General features: G+C 36.4%; 1 non-coding gene across 1 annotated transcript; it reads right to left on the bottom strand.

The window, feature by feature from the left end:
• Positions 1-12,097: 12,097 nt before the first annotated feature.
• LOC139860948 (small nucleolar RNA R71) lies at positions 12,098-12,204 on the bottom strand. The gene has a single exon (XR_011763573.1). It is a non-coding gene; the product is annotated as a small nucleolar RNA R71 (small nucleolar RNA).
• Positions 12,205-14,895: the final 2,691 nt, after the last annotated feature.

The following is a 14,895-nucleotide window of genomic DNA, read 5'->3' as shown; positions in this document are numbered from 1 at the left end:
CCAGCTAGTCCTAAAAACTGGCGTATGTGTTTCGGAGTTTTCGGGGTTTCCCACTTTTCAACAGTTTCTATCTTTGTCGGATCCACCTTAATACCTTCTTTGTTCACTATGTGACCGAGGAATTGAACTTCTTCCAACCAAAATGCACACTTTGAAAACTTAGCGTACAATTCTTCCTTCCTCAATACTTCTAACACCTTTCTCAAATGTTCATCGTGTTCTTGGTCATTCTTTGAGTAAATAAATATGTCATCAATGAAAACATTGACAAACTTGTCAAGGTATGGTCCACACACTCAGTTCATAAGGCCCATGAACACAGCTGGTGCATTAGTTAAACCAAACGGCATGACCATAAACTCGTAATGACCGTAACGTGTTCTGAAAGCAGTCTTTGGAATATCATCTTCTTTTACCCGCATTTGATGATACCCGGAACGTAAGTCAATCTTTGAATAAATAGACGAGCCTTGTAGTTGATCAAATAAGTCGTCGATTCTCGGTAGTGGGTAGCGGTTCTTGATGGTAAGTTTGTTCAACTCTCGGTAGTCGATACACAACCTGAATGTACCATCTTTCTTCTTGACAAACAAAACAGGAGCTCCCCACGGTGATGTGCTTGGTCGAATGAAACCACGCTCTAAAAGTTATTGTAATTGGCTTTGTAGTTCTTTCATCTCGCTGGGTGCGAGTCTGTAAGGAGCACGAGCTATTGGTGCAGCTCCTGGTACAAGATCTATTTGAAATTCAACGGATCGATGTGGGGGTAATCCCGGTAATTCTTTCGGAAATACATCGGGAAATTCTTTTGCAATGGGAACATCATTGATGCTCTTTTCTTCAGTTTGTACTTTCTCGACGTGTGCTAGAACAGCATAGCAACCCTTTCTTATTAGTTTTTATTCCTTCAAATTACTAATAAGATGTAGCTTCGTGTTGCCCTTTTCTCCGTACACCATTAAGGGTTTTCCTTTTTCTCGTATAATGCGAATTGCATTTTTGTAACAAACGATCTCTGCTTTCACTTCTTTCAACCAGTCCATACCGATTATCACATCAAAACTCCCTAACTCTACTGGTATCAAATCAATCTTAAATGTTTCGCTAACCAGTTTAATTTCTCAATTCCGACATATATTATCTGCTGAAATTAATTTACCATTTGCTAATTCGAGTAAAAATTTACTATCCAAAGGCGTCAATGGACAACTTAATTTAGCACAAAAATCTCTACTCATATAGCTTCTATCCGCACCCGAATCAAATAAAACGTAAGCAGATTTATTGTCAATAAGAAACGTACCCGTAACAAGCTCCGGGTCTTCCTGTGCCTCTGCCGCATTAATATTGAAAACTCTTCCGCGGCCTTGTCCATTCGTGTTCTCCTGGTTCGGGCAATTTCTAATAATGTGGCCCGGTTTTCCACATTTATAACAAACTACATTGGCATAACTTGCTCTGACACTACTTGCTCTGCCATTACTCATTCCGACACCATTTGTTCCTTTCGTTCTATTAACCCCTGGTCCGTAGACCTCACACTTCGCCGCACTATGACTATTTCTTTTACACTTGTTGTAAAATTTGGTGCAGAACCCCGAGTGATACTTTTCACACCTTTGGCATAGCTGCTTCTGATTGTTGTTGTTGTTACGGTTATTATTGTTGTTGGGATGATTGTTGTAGTTGATGTTGTTGTTGTTGTTGTTGTTGTTGTTGGGCCGTTTGTTGTAGTTGCGAATGATATTGCGATTGTTGGGATAATTGTTGCGATTATTGTTGTAATTGTTGTTGTTGTTGTTGTATTGGTGATTCTTATCACCGTTTTCCTCCCACTTTCTTTTGACTTGCTTCACATTGGCCTCTTCAGCAGTCTGTTCTTTAATTCTTTCTTCAATCTGGTTCACTAGTTTGTGAGCCATTCTACATGCCTGTTGTATGGAGGCGGGCTCGTGTGAACTTATATCTTCTTGGATTCTTTTCGGTAATCCTTTCACAGACGCGTCGATCTTCTCTTCCTCATCTTCGAATGCTCCCGGACACAATAGGCACAATTCTGTGAATCGTCTTTCGTACGTGGTAATATCAAATCCTTGGGTTCGTAACCCTCTAAGTTCTGTCTTGAGCTTATTGACCTCAGTTCTGGGACGGTACTTCTCGTTCATCAAGTGCTTGAATGCTGACCACAGTAGTGCGTACGCATCGTCTTGTCCCACTTGCTCTAGATAGGTATTCCACCATGTTAACGCAGAACCTGCGAAGGTATGCCTAGCATACTTCACTTTGTCCTCTTCAGTACACTTACTTATGGCAAACACCGATTCGACCTTCTCGGTCCACCGTTTCAATCCGATCGGTCCTTCGGTTCCATCAAATTCCAAAGGTTTGCAGGCAGTGAATTCTTTGTAGGTGCATCCTACACGATTTCCTGTACTGCTAGATCCAAGGTTATTGTTGGTATGTAGCGCAGCCTGTACTGTGGCTATGTTTGAAGCTAGAAAAGTACGGAATTCCTCTTCATTCATATTCACGGTGTGTCGAGTAGTCGGTGCCATTTCCTTCAAAATAGTCAAATGGAACAAGTTAATCATACAGAATATTAAGAGTAGTTAATAGTATTTCATTGCATAATATGAACTCATTTATAAAAGCTTTTTCTTCATATTAGCGTTTTATAAGTTTAAATTCGGGTAGTAGCTACCCGTTAAGTTCATACTTAGTAGCTAATATACAATTCAACTACTATAATTCTATATGAAAAACTGATTATAATAATATTTCGCGTTCAAACTTTTACACAATATTTTACAAACTTACAATACCGCTTATTTTACATATAGCATGAAATATAGCACACAATAAATTTGATACAAGATGGTTGTGAAGATAATTCTAGCTAGTACACAAGTCGTTCAGCAAAGGCAATAAAGACACGTAATTCATACGTCCAGAAACAAGTCATGCATTCTGGTTTTACTAGGATTACTTCCCATCCTTGGTCTTGTGGAACATAACCGTTATGGCCGTTGATAAGACTGCATGTTGTAACGTCGTCAAAGGGACGATGGTTACGTAATGTCCAACAGTCCCATAACAATCTAAAAACCTCATTTCTTACCCCAATTACCGACTCCGTCACTTGTGGGAACGTTTTGTTTAATAGTTGTAGCCCGATGTTCTTGTTCTCACTTTGGTGAGAAGCGAACATTACTAATCCGTAAGCATAACATGCTTCTTTATGTTGCATGTTAGCCGCTTTTTCTAAATCACAAAGTCCAATATTCAGATATATTGAGTCAAAATAATTTCTTAACCCATTGCGTAAAATAGCATTTGGGTTCCCCGCAATATATGCGTCAAAGTAAACACATCGTAACTTATGGATTTCCCAATGTGATATCCCCCATCTTTCGAACGAAAGCCTTTTATAAACCAAGGCATTCTTGGAACGTTCTTCGAATGTCTTACAAACTGATCTCGCCTTAAATAGTTGTGCCGAAGAATTCTGACCGACTCTAGACAAGATTTCATCAATCATGTCTCCGGGTAGGTCTCTTAAAATATTGGGTTATCTATCCATTTTGTGTTTTTATACTGTAAAATAGACAAGAGTTAGATTCATAAAAAAAATACTTATTAATACAAGAAATTTTTACATATATCATAAAGCATAAGCACACTATATTACATATATTACACCACACGAATACAACTATCTTATTCCGACTCGCTTGTTTCTTCTTCTTCGGTTTTGGTTCGTTTTGCTAAGTTTCTAGGGATATATGATGTTCCCCTAATACGAGCCGTCGTTTTCCACATTGGTTTAGAAAAACCTGGTGGTTTAGAGGTTCCCGGGTCATTGTTACAACTTAAGGACTTCGGGGGTTGACGATACATATAAAGTTCATCGGGGTTGGAATTAGATTTCTCTATTTTTATGCCCTTTCCCTTATTATTTTCTTTTGCCTTTTTAAATTCAGTTGGGGTAATTTCTATAACATCATCGGAATTCTCGTCGGAATCCGATTCATCGGAGAATTGGTAATCCTCCCAATATTTTACTTCCTTGGCGGAAACACCATTGACCATAATTAACCTTGGTCGGTTGGTTGAGGATTTTCTTTTACTTAACCTTTTTATTATTTCCCCCACCGGTTCTATTTCTTCTTCCGGTTCCGATTCTTCTTCCGGTTCCGATTCTTCTTCCGGTTCTGACTCTTCTTCCGGTTCCTCTTCGGGAACTTGTGAATCAGTTCACGAATCATTCCAATTTACATTTAACTCTTTATTATTATTAGGTGAGTCAATAGGACTTGTTCTAGAGGTAGACATCTATCACATAATATCAAACGCGTTAAGAGATTAATATATCACATAATATTCACATGTTAAAAATATATAGTTTCCAACAAAATTTGTTAAGCAATCATTTTTCAAGTAAACACGGTCGAAGTCCAGACTCACTAATGCATCCTAACAAACTCGATAAGACACACTAATGCAAAATTCTGGTTCTGTAAGACCAACGCTCGGATACCAACTGAAATGTCCCGTTCTTATTGATTAAAAATGTTCCATATTAATTGATTTTGTTGCGAGGTTTTAACCTCTATATGAGACGTTTTTCAAAGACTGCATTCATTTTATAACAAACCATAACCTTTATTTAATCAATAAAGGTTTAAAAAAGCTTTACGTAGATTATCAAATAATGATAATCTAAAATATCCTGTTTACACACGGCCATTACATAATGGTTTACAATACAAATATGTTACAACAAAATAAGTTTCTTGAATGCAGTTTTTACACAATATCATACAAGCATGGACTCCAAATCTCGTCCTTATTTAAGTATGCGACAGCGGAAGCTCTTAATAATCACCTGAGAATAAACATGCTTAAAACGTCAACAAAAATGTTGGTGAGTTATAGGTTTAACCTATATATATCAAATCATAATAATAGACCACAAGATTTCATATTTCAATACACATCCCATACATAGAGATAAAAATCATTCATATGGTGAACACCTGGTAACCGACATTAACAAGATGCATATATAAGAATATCCCCATCATTCCGGGACACCCTTCGGATATGATATAAATTTCGAAGTACTAAAGCATCCGGTACTTTGGATGGGGTTTGTTAGACCCAATAGATATATCTTTAGGATTCGCGTCAATTAGGGTGTCTGTTCCCTAATTCTTAGATTACCAGACTTAATAAAAAGGGGCATATTCGATTTCGATAATTCAACCATAGAATGTAGTTTCACGTACTTGTGTCTATTTTGTAAATCATTTATAAAACCTGCATGTATTCTCATCCCAAAAATATTAGATTTTAAAAGTGGGACTATAACTCACTTTCACAGATTTTTACTTCGTCGGGAAGTAAGACTTGGCCACTAGTTGATTCACGAACCTATAACAATATATACATATATATCAAAGTATGTTCAAAATATATTTACAACACTTTTAATATATTTTGATGTTTTAAGTTTATTAAGTCAGCTGTCCTCGTTAGTAACCTACAACTAGTTGTCCACAGTTAGATGTACAGAAATAAATGGATAAATATTATCTTGAATCAATCCACGACCCAGTGTATACGTATCTCAGTATTGATCACAACTCAAACTATATATATTTTGGAATCAACCTCAACCCTGTATAGCTAACTCCAACATTCACATATAGAGTGTCTATGGTTGTTTCGAAATATATATAGATGTGTCGACATGATAGGTCGAAACATTGTATACGTGTCTATGGTATCTCAAGATTACATAATATACAATACAAGTTGATTAAGTTATGGTGGGAATAGATTTGTTACCAATTTTCACGTAGCTAAAATGAGAAAAATTATCCAATCTTGTTTTACCCATAACTTCTTCATTTTAAATCCGTTTTGAGTGAATCAAATTGCTATGGTTTCATATTGAACTCTATTTTATGAATCTAAACATAAAAAGTATATGTTTATAGTCGGAAAAATAAGTTACAAGTCGTTTTTGTAAAGGTAGTCATTTCAGTCGAAAGAACGACGTCTAGATGACAATTTTAGAAAACATACTTCCACTTTGAGTTTAACCATAATTTTTGGATATAGTTTCATGTTCATAATAAAAATCATTTTCTCAGAATAACAACTTTTAAATCAAAGTTTATCATAGTTTTTAATTAACTAACCCAAAACAGCCCGCGGTGTTACTACGACGGCGTAAATCTGGTTTTTACGGTGTTTTTCATGTTTCCAGGTTTTAAATCATTAAGTTAGCATATCATATAGATATAGAACATGTGTTTAGTTTATTTTAAAAGTCAAGTTAGAAGGATTAACTTTTGTTTGCGAACAAGTTTAGAATTAACTAAACTATGTTCTAGTGATTACAAGTTTAAACCTTCGAATAAGATAGCTTTATATGTATGAATCTAATGATGTTATGAACATCATTACTACCTTAAGTTCCTTGGATAAACCTACTGGAAAAGAGAAAAATGGATCTAGCTTCAACGGATCCTTGGATGGCTCGAAGTTCTTGAAGCAGAATCATGACACGAAAACAAGTTCAAGTAAGATCATCACTTGAAATAAGATTGTTATAGTTATAGAAATTGAACCAAAGTTTGAATATGATTATTACCTTGTATTAGAATGATAACCTACTGTAAGAAACAAAGATTTCTTGAGGTTGGATGATCACCTTACAAGATTGGAAGTGAGCTAGCAAACTTGGAAGTATTCTTGATTTTATGTAACTAAAACTTGTAGAATTTATGAGGAACACTTAGAACTTGAAGATAGAACTTGAGAGAGATCAATTAGATGAAGAAAATTGAAGAATGAAAGTGTTTGTAGGTGTTTTTGGTCGTTGGTGTATGGATTAGATATAAAGGATATGTAATTTTGTTTTCATGTAAATAAGTCATGAATGATTACTCATATTTTTGTAATTTTATGAGATATTTCATGCTAGTTGCCAAATGATGGTTCCCACATGTGTTAGGTGACTCACATGGGCTGATAAGAGCTGATCATTGGAGTGTATATACCAATAGTACATACATCTAAAAGCTGTGTATTGTACGAGTACGAATACGGGTGCATACGAGTAGAATTGTTGATGAAACTGAACGAGGATGTAATTGTAAGCATTTTTGTTAAGTAGAAGTATTTTGATAGGTGTATTGAAGTCTTTCAAAAGTGTATAAATACATATTAAAACACTACATGTATATACATTTTAACTGAGTCGTTAAGTCATCGTTAGTCGTTACATGTAAGTGTTGTTTTGAAACCTTTAGGTTAACGATCTTGTTAAATGTTGTTAACCCAATGTTTATAATATCAAATGAGATTTTAAATTATTATATTATCATGATATTATCATGTATGAATATCTCTTAATATGATATATATATATATACATTAAATGTCTTTACAACGATAATCGTTACATATATGTCTCGTTTAAAAATCATTAAGTTAGTAGTCTTGTTTTTACATATGTAGTTCATTGTTAATATACTTAATGATATGTTTACTTATCATAGTATCATGTTAACTATATATATATCCATATATGTCATCATATAGTTTTTACAAGTTTTAACGTTCGTGAATCACCGGTCAACTTGGGTGGTCAATTGTCTATATGAAACATATTTCAATTAATCAAGTCTTAACAAGTTTGATTGCTTAACATGTTGGAAACATTTAATCATGTAAATATCAATCTCAATTAATATATATAAACATGGAAAAGTTCGGGTCACTACACGCATACCTTTTTCAGGTAGGATTAGGAAGGAAAAACAAGAAGCACAATTCGCAAAGTACTGGGATATTATTATGAATCTGCATTTAAATGTATGAATAGTAGATGCTTTAGAAGAAATGCCAAACTGCGCTAAATTTTTCAAAGAATTGCTTTCAAATAAAGAGAGATTAAGAAAGATAGTTAGCTTACCCTTAAGTGAGGAATGTTCATTAGTGTTACAACATGGTATTCCCCCTAAGTTAGGAGATATAGGAAGATTCACGGTACCTTGCTACCTACAAGATGTCCAAATTAGGAATGCATTAGCAGACTAAGGAGCCAGTGTAAACCTAATGCCCTATTCATTATTCAAAAAGCTAGGATTAAATGACTTATGGCCTACCAGAATGACTATCCAACTCGTGGACAGATCAGTTAAGATTCCTTGAGGAATAGCTGAGGATGTCCTAGTCAGAGTGGATAAGTTTGCATTCCCCGTTGATTTCGTCATTATGGATATTGAGGAAGACATGAAGGTCCTACTCATTCTTGGCACACCATTCTTGAATACCGCCAAGGCCATAATTGATGTACACGAGAAATCACTGAAATTAAGAGTTGGAAATGAAGAAGTCACATTTAATGTCAACCGACTCATGAGCCACCCTCGCGAAGAAGATCTCAATCTCGCTGATACTTTTCAAGAACTCGTCAATGAATATCTGGAGGATACCATGCCTATATGTAGTCAAGATCAAATTTCTATGGATCTGTTCTTTACAACTCCTGAAGGAAATCTCGACATCCATTCAGCCATAGATCCTGGTCAATATAAATCTCCCCTCTCTGAAAGTAACTTTCTTGGCATGACTATCTAAATAGCACTGCTAGGTCAAGGCATTCACCTACCTCTGTTAAGGAGAAGACCGAATGAAGAAACAGATTTCATTCCGGTATTTCAGGAACCATAATTAAATGAGGACTGCGATGAAATTCTTGAACCAGCCTTCGAAACTAAAGAAGACGTTTCTGAAGACGAAGCATTAAGAAGGACAATTTCTAGAATCAAATAACAGATAGCATCAGTGACCGCTATTAAAGAAGAAGAATCAGAATTTCAGGAGAGATATGACTCATTAGACAGAGAGGAGATAGTAAGAATGATGCCATCTATCGAGGAACCTCCGGAATTGGAATTGAATAAGTTACCCGAACATCTGGAATATGCATTCTTAGAAGGAGAATCGAAACTCCTTGTAATCATTTCTAAAAACCTCACACCACATAAGAAGGCAGAATTGAATAGGGCTCTGAAATCACATAAGAAAGCAATTGCTTGGAAGATTTCTGACATAAAAGGAATCAGTCCAAACTATTGCACCCACAAGATCTTCATGGAATATGATGTCAAACCATAAGTTTAGAGGCAAATAAGGGTCAATCCAATGGTTCAAGAAGTCGTCAAGAAAGAAGTAATCAAACTTCTGGACGCCGGTCTGATCTATCCTATTTCCTATTCGCCATGGGTCAGTCATGTTCAAGTAGTACCCAAGAAGGGAGGAATGACCGTAATTAAAAATGAGAATAATGAACTTATTCCAATACGGGAGGTCACTGGTTGGAGGGTTCACATAGATTATCGTAAACTAAACGATGCAACCCAGAAATATCATTTTCCATTACCATTCATTGATCAAATGTTAGTACGCCTATCAGGAAACGAGTTCTTTTATTCTCTTGACGGTTTTTCCGGCTATTTTCAAATTCCCCTCGATCCGAAGGACCAAGAAAAGACAACCTTCACATGTCTTTATGGAACATTTGCCTATCGACGCATTCCCTTTGGGTTGTGCAATGCACCAGCTACATTTCAGCTATGCATGGTAGCAATATTACACGATATGATCGAACGTTGTTGATATCGCCCCATTTATACATATTTTATTCCGCGATATCTCCCTCACTTTGCTCGATTTTTGATGATCTTGGAGCCTATTTTGTGTGATATTGAGCTAAATGGCAATTTGGGGGCTAAGGACTTAATTTGGTGTAAAATTGACCAAATCTTAATCAAAAGTGGCTAAGAAAATGACAAGTGCAGAATTCAGCATGAAAAGCGCCGCTCCTCAACTAAGAGCGCCGCTCCTATGGAGCAAAAGCGCCGCACCTCTCTCAAAAACGACGTTCTTATGCAAGTTTTGACTCCATTTTCCACCAGTGACCAGAAGTGCCGTTCCTACAGCCAAAAGTGCCGCTCCTATCCAGCTAAAAGCGGCGCTCCTAAACCAAAAGCACCGCCCCTGAGTTGTGCCAAAAGCGGCATTCCTGATCAAAAGCGCCGCTCCTCATTTAAGCCAAAAGAGCCGCTCCTGAGTCAAAAGCGGCGCTCCTGTCGCTGTTTCAGCCTATATTTTCAGCACTATAAAAGGAACAAGATTAGGTTATTTTTTATATGTATCTTTAGAGAGCAGCTACCACAACTTCGAATTTCACCTACAAAACCCTAATTTCATCATCCATTGGTGTTTAAGGGTGGATTTAAGGAAGCTAGCTCAAGATTCATCTTAGATTTACTCTAGATCTTCATCATTTACATTTTGGGTTGTAATCTTCACTTTTCTTCATTTACTTTGCATTTATTACTTGTACTAACTTTAAGATGATGATTGTCTATGTTTCTATGCTTATTATTAGTTTGATCTTCGCCATGATTGGCTAAATCTCTTGTGTTTGCTTATCTATGAATCTCTAATGATAGTGTTTGCCCCAAAATCAATTGAATAATGTTGTTTGAATGAATTACATGATCATGTGTCATTGATTAGCTAAAGATCCATTGCTATGAGTTTGTTTTAGGCTTGACTTTGATTACATATGTTGAGTAGCTCTCTTAGTGATTTGAGAAGTGAATCAATGTGTACTTCAACACCTTGGGTAATCTAGACAACTAGCTTAGGAATTTCAAGTTATTATGTTCTTGATCTAGGTTGATTTTCAATTGGCCTTTAGTCAACATAGTAGTGTCGATTATCTTAAGTGATTTCGATAGTTGGGGGTATTAAGTGATTTCAACCCAAGCATAATCTCAATAACCAAATCATGCTTAATTCGATCTTAGGATACAATGCTTATGTGAATTCGCAGTGTGTTATTTGATTTGAGGTTTGGTAGTAATACTAAACATTTAATAGTTCAACAACTAATGTGATAGCAAAATAGGTAAAATGGGGCAAGCCAAGCATAGAGATGATTAGATAAGTGAACACTTCTTAGTTAATTTGATTTAAGTCTTAATACTTTGTACTTGTTTCTCGCTACTAGTTTACTTGTTAAGTATAAGTTTGTTTAATTGTGCAAGTTTTAGTTGTTAATCAAAATCAATCAAAACTCCCCAATCAAACAAACCCTAGGACAATTGATAGTTTTAAATATTCGACTTACACCGCTCTCTTGGGAGGAACTTGATAAGAATACTTACATTGAAGTGCTATAATAACCGGGTTCTAAGTGCTCGTTAGTTGTGTGTGCTTATTTGTAGTGTTTGAATCATATATAAATTTAGAGGGTAAAAGATGTATACTTGTACATGCTTATCATACTTTCTTGGCGCCGCTGCTGGGGAGCGGTTAGCTTAGTTGGATATTTGGTTTAAACTTTTGATTGGTCGATCCTTTCGTAGGGGTTTACCCTTACGAAAGTTACTTTTTACCGCTTGTGTTTGTGTTGTGATTGAAGGATAGGTACCTTTGGTGTATGAAAACAAGGTCCCACAAGGATCAAGAGTTCACACATCCATTTTTCAATCCCGAAAAACACGTGCACGGGGTTTATAATCGTAGAGAAGAAAGGGTATTAAGGAAAAATTTCAAAGCTTTGCCATTTTGTTTAGAAGACATGGATCCTAACGGTCAACCGATTCTCAATGAAGAGGGAAATCCGATTAATCCGGTTAATCAAGAGTTATTGAATGATCTGAATGACACATCGATGTGGAATGCTAGATTAGTTGCACCAACGATGATAGCACCGGCTATTACAAAACCACCAATTGAAGCGGATAATTGGAAGATTGAGGGTAACTTTTTGACGTTGATCAAAGATACGTACTTTCATGGGTTAATAGACGAGAATTTGTTCGAACACATCCAACATTTTAATGATCTTTGTGATATCTACAAAAACAAGGATGTCACCGATGATGCTTTTAAGTTAAGGGCATTCCCCTTTGCACTTCAAGGGGAAGCGAAAGTTTGGTTAAGAACTTTTCAAGATTTAACCAATGAGTTTATCAACCACTTCTTTCCACCGTCAAAAGTAGAACGACTTCGAATGGAGATTAATGAGTTCACCCAACAAGGTGATGAGTCTTTGTATGATGCGTGGGTACGATTCAAGAAAATGTTAAGAGCTTACCCACCGCACGGTTTGACGAAGAAGGAGTACATCAACATATTCTACCGGGGTACTAATGCTTTGACGAAGCAATATTTTGATTCTTCATCTGGTGGGGTATTTATGTATAAATCACCAAATGCTGCCGAAATCTTATTGGAAGACATCTCAGTTAACACATATGAATGGGCACCTTCACCGTGAGATTTGACAAGGAAAAGTGTAGCACAAATCGAGAGTGATAATGGGAGTGCCGCTTGCAAGCTTGAACAATCAATTTCAAACGTATGGGAAAGAGTTGAAAAAGCTTCAACAAACGATACTTGCAATGCAAGTAGGTTGTCAACGATGCGAGGGTCCACATCTCACAAAGAATTGTCCTCAAATTACTCAATGTAATCATGTTGATCTAGATGACATTCCCATGAATTCAGATGCTCATGTGAACTACGTGAGTAATCAAAACTATTAATGGGGAGGAACATCAAACCAAGGCTACTACGATCCTAATCAAAAGCAAGTTTCATTCAACAATCAAACCAATACACCACCCGCATTTTCAAACCAAAACTGAAACCAAGGTTACAACAACAACTATAACCAAAACCGAACAACAACTTTGAATACCAAAACCAACAACCTTACAACAATCAACCTTATAACAACCATGCCAATTCGAATTATCAAAACAACCAAGGTTATAGTCAACCACAAAATAACCAAGGTTATAATCAACAACCTCAACAAAACATTCAACAATCCCAACCTTCGAAGAGTTTAGAAGAAATCATGCAAAACTATATCAAGAAGGTAGAATCAACCGAAGCTTTCCTAACAAAAGAAAATGAACTTTTGAAGCAACAAATACGAAAACAACAAGCCTCATTCCAAAATCTTGAGAGCACCGTTGGAAGACTTTCATATCAAGTTGCCGAAAGAGCATAAGGAACTTTACCTTCAAACACTCAAGTTAACCCAAACAACAACTACATCAACAACAACCGAAATAACCAACACCCCCAACATAACCAACAAAACCAAAACCACAATAACACGCAAGTTATTCCTATCGAGAGCAACACTACCAATCCAAACCATAATCAAGTGAGTTCCTCCGATCCCAACAATACTTATGCTCAAGTGAACTCGATAGATTCAACCGAAGAGGATTAACCCGAATATCCTCAAGTTTTCACGTTCGACGTTGAAGGGGACAAGTTTGATTTCAGTGAAGTGTTGGAAATTAATATGATAGATTATGGGGTATTCAAGTTTTTGGTGGATTCGGATGATGCAATGTTCATTCCCTATTAAGTTAAAAGTGTAATGTCCATGGAGGCTATCGAGTCAACATGCAAGGAACTATAGGGTAATTTTGAGTGAATTAAATTGGGAAAGGTTGAGAAAGAGAAAAGTGTCAAAACTTTTTTGAATGCAAAGGAGCAAAAGAACGAGGTTGAGGTTCTTACTACATCAACCGAAGAGAAAAATGAAAGACCGGTCTCATATCCTCCACCATTACCTCCTACACATCTAAAGGATGTGGATTGTAAGTCAACTTTAACCGACAATGAAAACATTTATGTTAAACTCCCTTTAGCGGAGGTGCGTGAGAATATGCCCAACTATGGAAAAATTTTGAAGACACTTATAGCCAAAAAGGAAGATGTTGAACAAGCATCCACTGCTTTCTTGAAAAAGGAGTGTGATGAGATTTTAAAGAAATGTAACCTACCACCAAAAATGGGAGATCCCGGACCTTTTCTTATTCCATGTAATGTGAATGGGTTGGAGATGCTTACATCTTTAGCCGACTCGGGGGCAAGTATCCCTTACTCCATTTACAAAAGGTTAGGCTTAGGTTAACTTTCGCCCACTACAATGGGAGTAAAATTAATTGATCAATCAATTAACTCTAGTGTGGGGATTGCCGAAGACTTAATTGTTAAGATGGGGGACATGGAATTTCCAATTGATTTTGTCATTGTCGATATAAAGGAAGATCCTGTTGTACCCCTTATTTTGGGAAAGCCATTTTTAGCAACAACGAATTCTTTCTTTGACTTTAGAACCGGAAAATTGACTCTTAGGGACAAAGGGAAATGCATGAGCATACGAACCAAACATGTTAAAGCACCATCAATACCATTGACCACACCACAAGTTATTGCTAGTGTGCAATGCATCACAAGCACAAAGCAAGTTGGTTCACCAACTAAAGTTGGCGGGGGATTGACCAAGGGAACTCAAGGTAAATCCAAAGATCAAAATGACGTTGTTGACAAATCCATGAGAAATGTTTTTGGGGCGGGTGCATCGGGCTTCATCTAAAAAGGACGAACATTTGAGAAAACGCCTAATTTCAAACTTGTCAAAACGTTAAAAAATCAAACTTAAAGATTTAATCAATGAAACCAAAGTAACAAATGATTGGTTAATGTCAAAGTTAAGTGGTGGCAATATTTCCCTTAGCTCAAAGGGAGGGGAAGTTTACCACCCCGGTATTAGTTGAATTCTCAAGGGGATGGGAGTCTGGTGATAGACTCGTTAAAAACTTTCCACAATTGTATACATAGTTTCTTTTAGTTGCATTGCATTTAGAATTGTATGATATTCCTTTCTTAGTTGCATTTTTATGTTTTTGCATTTCATGCATACGGGTAAAATTGAAAAACACCAAAAATAGTTTGTGAATGGGTCAAAATGGACTTTAAATTGGAAAAACT

This window comes from Rutidosis leptorrhynchoides, chromosome 7, assembly GCF_046630445.1.
Source record: "Rutidosis leptorrhynchoides isolate AG116_Rl617_1_P2 chromosome 7, CSIRO_AGI_Rlap_v1, whole genome shotgun sequence".
Taxonomy (NCBI): Eukaryota; Viridiplantae; Streptophyta; class Magnoliopsida; order Asterales; family Asteraceae; genus Rutidosis; species Rutidosis leptorrhynchoides.
This window is presented reverse-complemented; position numbering and strand designations above follow the sequence as displayed.